This window comes from Haemaphysalis longicornis, unplaced genomic scaffold, assembly GCF_048455015.1.
Source record: "Haemaphysalis longicornis isolate Haplotype H1 unplaced genomic scaffold, Haemaphysalis longicornis Haplotype H1 scaffold_5, whole genome shotgun sequence".
Lineage (NCBI taxonomy): Eukaryota > Metazoa > Arthropoda > Arachnida > Ixodida > Ixodidae > Haemaphysalis > Haemaphysalis longicornis.
In genome coordinates this window covers 187,655,331-187,662,660 of record NW_027526385.1, presented here as the reverse complement: position 1 = coordinate 187,662,660, position 7,330 = coordinate 187,655,331, and positions in this window count along the sequence as shown.

The following is a 7,330-nucleotide window of genomic DNA, read 5'->3' as shown; positions in this document are numbered from 1 at the left end:
CCGAACACAAGGGGGTTTTTGCTTTTTGCCCCCGTTAGAAAAAAGGCCGCCGCGTCTTGTAATCGAACCCGCGTCTTTAGTGTCAGTAGCACAAGGGCTTAGCCCTGGAGCAGCAAGACGACACATTTACGAAAATGAGCTCTTATGGCGAGGTATTGTAAAAACAGGCTTGTTTGTTTTGTGGCTGCAATTTCAGACTGAGTATAGTGCTTACAAACGCGAACAGCACGCATAAAGCTTTGATCTGTCTCATATTACCTGTTTTATAGCAATCTACATGTTTATGAGATGCTCCATTTTGTTATGAGAGCTCTTGCTGTGGGCTCGCAGCTGCATTTATTGGTTTGCTTGTAAGGCTTACTAATATCTGAGCAACAACTAAAGCAGTTTTTCTATTGAGTCTCAGTATCCGAATGATACGACCGCAAGATTTTGTGGAAACTGTCCGTGCTCGAGACCCTGTAATGCTAATTTTCTCAAGAAACGTGATTTGTTCCCGCGATTTGTTACCGTAAATATTTTCATAGGTCAACATTCCTTTCCTAAACAAGGCGTATTTTACATCTGTTTATTAGCCAGCCTCGGCATATCGACATTTTTTCCTAATGTTCTGCATCGCGGTGGAGGTGCCGGGCTTAAACCATCTCGGAATGGATTATTCCTTACGAGAGTGTATGTTGGCGGACTGAATACGAACGTGATGACTTAAAGTCCCCTGTAACTTCTTTGATGGCGAGGCACCCGTTCGTTGCTTCCCGTTGGCGAATCCACGTGCGTCAGTGTAACCGAGAGAACGATCCTCTAACAGATGGTAGGATGAAAGGGTACACGTGGAACACTGCGAGAATGAAATATGGTGACAGCAAGAGAGTACGACAAGGAAAGGGGAGAAAGCTGCCGCGGAAACATGAGGAGAAATGTGACAGAGGAGAGTTTCGAGTAGGGGAAAAGCTTTACATGAGCGGAGACCTGTTCGCGGCGGCTGGAGATGAGATTAGCACCCTCTGTCTTGTTCGTTCTATCTGAAACCGACCTCTCAACCAAGGCTGTAAGTATGGTTCCGTGGAAAGCACGCGATGCCGGAAGAGGATTGGGGAGGGACCTGTGTAAAGGCACCGCGCACTGTGAAAGCCGCCCAGCGGACTGCGAACGATTTGTGTGTGGTTCGCTAGCACAGGAGCGCCGTAGAATCAGTGGTCCCACGGCAGTGGCTGCAGAAATTTATCACAGAAATATGGTGTTTCAGCAGCGGTTACAGTGCTGACTCGTTACCCCGTTCTCAATTGTGTTGTGGCGGTCTTTTGTTCCGGCTTGATTTGAAGCCACGTACAAAAGTAATAAAGCGTATATAGTCGCAGTGCAATATTTCAGCCACTGCACTCAAACTTCTGTTGCAAAAAGTTATAACGGTAAGAAGATTTTGTTCGAGTGCTTTTTTTTTAATCTGACATGGTTATAAAACGTAGAAAACTAGAGGCTCTAGTACTGTCGTTAGCGGCCTCGATGCACCGAAGCTACATGCCGCTGCTAAAGGCATGTCGGGTAACTTGGAAACTGGATTTATTGATTTTTTTCTTTTCTTGGCACGCGCGTTTCTTGCGTGCTTGAGCTACTTGACTCAATCAACACCCATGCTATCAGCCTGAGTTTCAATTCCAGGACTAAACGCTTTCCATTTCCAAAGTAAATGAAATCGCGGCAAACGCAAAGTAAAAGCGAGAAGAAACTCTCCGCTGCGGCGAGCAAATGACGTAGAGCTGCTCTCTGCTGGTGATAACTATATCTTTCGAAGTGCTTCCAGGCGTGACGATTAGAGTAAAAGCGTTCATCAGGAGTGCTGCAGGGGACCGTCAAGGAAGGCCACATTATTCTTAGGCTTCAGGAAAAATGATTTAGGACGTTTCTTTTATCACAAAACTTTTATTAACAACATACAACGCTACAGTAACTATTCTTTACACTTCAGGTTATCTGTACAACTTTTGGGGCGAACCATTCCGCTTGAGCGGTTCTCTATATCGGCTCATCGACCAAATCCACTGAAGCCTATGAAGCTGCACACTACCACCATCCGCGGCCTCCGTAGCCGCCGCCACCACCGCCGCCACCGCCGCCGCCATATCCTCCTCCTCCGTGTCCACCATGGTGACTGATCAGGATAATCTTCTTGCCGTGGCCACCATATCCTCCCCCACCGTAGCCTCCCCCACCGTAGCCTCCTCCACCGAAGCCTCCTCCGCCGTAGCCACCGTGGTGGTGGTGGTGGTAGCCAGCAGTCACATACGACACGGCTAGCACCACTACGAGCAGAGCCAAAATCTGACGGAAAAGAAAGGTACGAATTAATAACAGCTCATAATTTTCTCCAAGGTAACAACATTTTGGTTTAGTGAATGAACGAACACCCCTGCTTTGTTCCCACAGCGGGCATATTTTATTTAGGGTCAGTCAATGCAGAGCAAAAACAGGCCGCACACCACAACCGACACATAATGTTAGAGGGATAAAGGACAAACCTAGCTGCTCCAAAGTTGGACGTAAATTCGTGGAACAAGCGCATTAATAAGTCGATTTATTCTGCCACGATTACTTTGGTTCCCAGTTTCCGGTTAAGCATCTGCCAAACAAATTGAGGTAATGCTTTGATACCCGATGCTATGATTCCTTACAAGACCAAAAAACTGCTGTGACAGCAGATCATGGAGAAGCTAACTTTGGTAGATTATTCCTAGGTACGTTTGTACAAGATTGTGCGTGTTTAAGCAGCGTTGTAACGATCCCTTTCCTGGACATTGACGTCTCTTAAAATTTGTGGACAGAAAAAAAGTTTCGAAGCCCTCTCTCTTAGAGATAGGAGGTCATTAGAGGAGTCACTCCACCACACTTCGCTATTGCGAAAGCACTGCAGTTATCCTTGCGCACTTTACGTTAATATCTCCTGAAGGAGGCGATATATTTGCAAGACCTTTACCCCAGTAAAAAGACGGGGAAGTCAGCCTGCTGAGAACTTTGTTAAGGCTACATTGTGCGCTCTAGCTCATGTAATCATCAACATCACGGCTTAGCACAATTGTAATTGTAATGCCTTAACTCATCTATAATATGTGACAGTAAAAGAAGCACTATGCTCCGTAGTGGAGGGCTCCGGGTTAATTTTGACCACCTGGGGATCTTTAACGTGCGCCGAAATCTCGTACACACGGGCGTTTTTGCTTTTCGCCTCCATCAGAAAAGCGGCCGCCGCGACCGGGAATCGAACCCGCGACCTTGTGCTCAGTAGCGCAACGCCTTAGCCACTGAGCCACCGTGGCGGGTGCTGTATTGACCTTGAGCTTCCACCAATTACGTGGTTAATATTACCTTTTCTTTGCAGATGCGTAGGTTTTACAGGTGAAAATAAATGCATCATTAAAGTAGCGAAGCGTAACGATGATACGAAGGAAGCTTCAGTTTCGGACGCAAGTTCCCCGCTAAATACGCACATAAATGAGCAAAAAAGCATCTTATTTTCGCTAAGTATATTACAAAGTCTACACCTCATATCAGTGGTCCTTTTATATCCGGGCTCACGCCGAGGAACTCTTGAAGGAGTTTGAAATATTTTAAGACCACCCTATAATAGTACCTCTTAACTACAAGGCTAATCCTTTGATCTCTGCCGGAACTAGACCAGTAGAGGGTTACCATCATAGTAGCACCGGTTGCCAGTTACAGCGCTTTGCGAGCTACACCGACGTCAATAAAACATGCCATGCATGTTGCCGGGACAACTGAAAGCACGAGTAGAAATTCATACCGCTGTCTTCATCATCCTCGGCTTGTCTGGGCACAACACGGATGCAGAGTGTTTGGTACGAGGGCCGCTACCGTCTGCATGCTCACCAAGGCGCAGCGTGGGTCCTTATATACGCCGACTCCTAAAGTGCTGCCGTAACTAAACCAGATCACCAGAACCCTCTGGCACACAAAATGGCGCGAAGAGGCGAGGAGACACTGACGTCGATTCCAAAAAAACAGTTTCACCCTTGCTTTTCGAAATATTACAGTGGTGACGGAGTGAGACAGGTAATGCGTAGAATCAAACAATACCGGCGCGTGAATGGGACTGCCGCCGTGGGCGCTTAGGAACGGAACCGTGACGCGCCAAGGCGGCGCCAGTCGATGATTACGATGGCCGCAAAGAAAAAACAATTCACCACAAGTATTGCATAAGACCTAATAGCGTTCGCACTTCCCCTGGGAACTGTTCATGGCATTTGGTGTATGCTCCTTTTTCCATCGTTCAGGGGCCTTGCAGCATTACTTATTATCGATGGGAGAATTGGGCATCAAAGATAAATAACCGTAGTTATTAACGGGCGACAAAAGAATAATAATCAATCAAAATGCCCGATAGAGGCGTGAAATGCGAGCATTGTGGGGCATAGAAGAGACTCTGAAAGCCTCCGGCCGATAGTGGTTGTCCTTTGTCCAGCACTCCCATACGGGCTGTGGTTGATGATGATGAGGACACGTCTTTTGGTGATAGGTAGAATTAGTCACATCTACCATTATACCCCCCACCAAAAATCGAAGCTCCTTTCTTAAGAAAAAGATGGTTAAAATGCGAAGCTTCCTGCCATGTAACCTCACCTAAAATCAAAGTCCGAAATCCACACTTTCTACCGTGTCGGAGTGGCCAATTCAGATAAACGTCGGCTTCATAACCGGAGGAACCCAGGTTTAATTCCTGCCAGTCGAAGCGTTTTCATCGTGAGACGCTTGATGTTCCCTGGGTTATCATAATCGTCATCATCATCATCATCAATTACCCCTCCGGTGAATGCATTATTTGATCTGCGCTGACCTTACTGAAGAGCTGGGATGTGAGGCAAAGGGACGACGATTTTGTTGCCCAATGGGCCAAATGAAACGTTTCTGTCCATCTTATGGGTATGTGAGGGATATGGTCCTTGCGAGCGTGTCACTCTTCTCTACCCCGTACTCTTCCGCCGTAGTCTCTCCTGAGAACACACTCTAATCTTGTAAACACGAGGAGAGGGAGGTAGGGGGGCAAGCCCCTCTAGACGAGTCCACCCTATAGTTTTGGCTGGCGTGACCTTTTAGTGCTTCGGGGCTTGCGCAATAAAGCGGGTGGTTATTTCACTTGTAGCCAGTACAGCATGATACACAATAGGTGCCTAATATGGGTCCTAGACTAAAGTGGTCAGCGTTGGCTAAAACAGCTTGGCGGTTTAAAATAAGAATTGGTATCGGTAGAGGATTAATAGCGGTGCTGTTCACCTGAGTAAAAGGTTATCGTCCTCCCGTTAGCCAGAATGAGGTCATGATGACGGTGACGACGATGAGTTGCGACGTACGTTGAAAGGTAGATGGATAGATGGAAAGGAAACTTTATGCTCGCGGCATGGTGGGAGTGAACCAGCCGCCTCGGTCCAGGCGGATGCGACTGGTTCAAGTCAAAGTCATCTCCGTCTGTCCCTCTCACTGAGCCCACCCTTCTCTCTGGTCCTCTTGTATAACTGGCGTCAACACATGAGAGAAATAAAATTCGCGTAATTTTTTGCGTAAATTCTGCGTCACCTTTATACGGTGGGCTACGCTGTTCATTAAGCTTCACACTGTGGAGCAGCTTATCAGTTTTATTTTTCTTGGAGCTGGGTATAGATCATGTTTTGTGAAAACATCATCTGTCCCAGCTAGGCAAGGGTGTTTAGATTTCACAATTGTCCGGTATGTCTGCGCACTAGACAGTGTGAATCCCTACGCTACCCTATCCCGGTTGTTTTTCAAGAACCATCCCTAAGGTCACACGCAGCAGTGTTGTTCAGTGCGAAACAGAACAATTGTGTTGAGGACACACAATAAACGAGCAACCAAATGGTATCATATAAGAAGCGCCCTTTCTCGCAATGGGGATGTAATAGTCTGGAAAGAGTGACGCATGTCAAATTGTGCTCAGATGACGAGGTATTGTAAAAATAGGCTTTGTAGGCCAAGTAAGACCACTGTTGTAGGCCAAGGCTTCTAGACTGCCAAGAATTCAAATAAGCTGAATTTTCAACTGTGACTGAATTTCTTTATCACATTAAGAAAAAATAAGGTTTTGTCTAGATTTCAGGAATAAACGCTTCACCCTCCCTTGAGACGTCAGCTTCAACATTGAATTTTTTTGTGGCCAATGCACACTCGGCATGGCCCAGAAAATATTGATAAAAACTGTACATTTTGTTACTCGCCTTTCGGTCGAGGTGTAGTGTCTTCATTCAAAGAATGCTGGCATCAAAGCGTTGATCCGTTTCGTGCCAACACAAGTTTAAGCGGAACCAATATGTTTAGGAGGGAATGTGTTTCCGTGCTGAACACGAGCGTGATGACTTAAAACGGGCCGTGCAACACGTTTGAGAGGGAAGCTCTTGAAAGGCCATGAAAATAAAATACCAATTTGTTTCATTGAAACGACCGCTTGGTCGCGATAACAAGCCGACAAATATCGCGAACCTCTAAAAACAGTCGAGATACGAAAGAAAACATGAAGCAGTGACGATCTCCCAGCTAGGGTCACTGGATAAGGCCGTGATCCCTAGCCACGGCACCATTACCGTTGTCTTAAAAAAGCGACGCTCAACCTTTTCTTGTATTGACTTGCAACGTATATCTCTATTTACTATAGACTTGAGCATCTATGTTCATAGCTACAATTTCTCGCAAGGCGTTTTCATCAGCGTGAGTGTATTTTCAGAAAGTAGCCTTTCTTTCGGACGAACATGAGAGCCAGTGCGCGGCGAAGCTGTCAGTTGGACTTGGTTTTTTTTTTAGAGTTTTTTTTTCAGGGTTGGTTTTTTTCAGTGCGCAATAAACCTGCGCGGTCGTGCGTTTTCGGTGCTGCGACAACAGCGTGTTTCTGCAGTGAAGGACAGCGGAACGACCGGAACAGCGGAGTACAGCAGAAGCTGAGTATTTACCGGCACGGTTCTTTCTCGTTGTGTCGGGTTTACGCCAAGATGACGAACACGGGTACAGGGCTGGTACAGTGTGGTAGCTGTTCGCGGCAAGTATATGCAGAGGAGCTTCAGCGGGTGGAGCCGGGGCAGACGAAGAGGCAGGTACAGTCAAAAGCTACGTTACGTCCCGGCATCTGGAAATATGAATACGTGCGGATAACGCATTCTTATCGCCCAATCGGGCAGGGAAAATGAGACGTTTAAATCTATTCTCTGTGTTTCATGCTTGATGAAAAGCCCTTAGCTGCACATGTGTTCTCTGGAATCATTTTCTCATATCTCAAGCAGCTACTACAGCAGACCACAGCACAATCAATTTTTGTCAG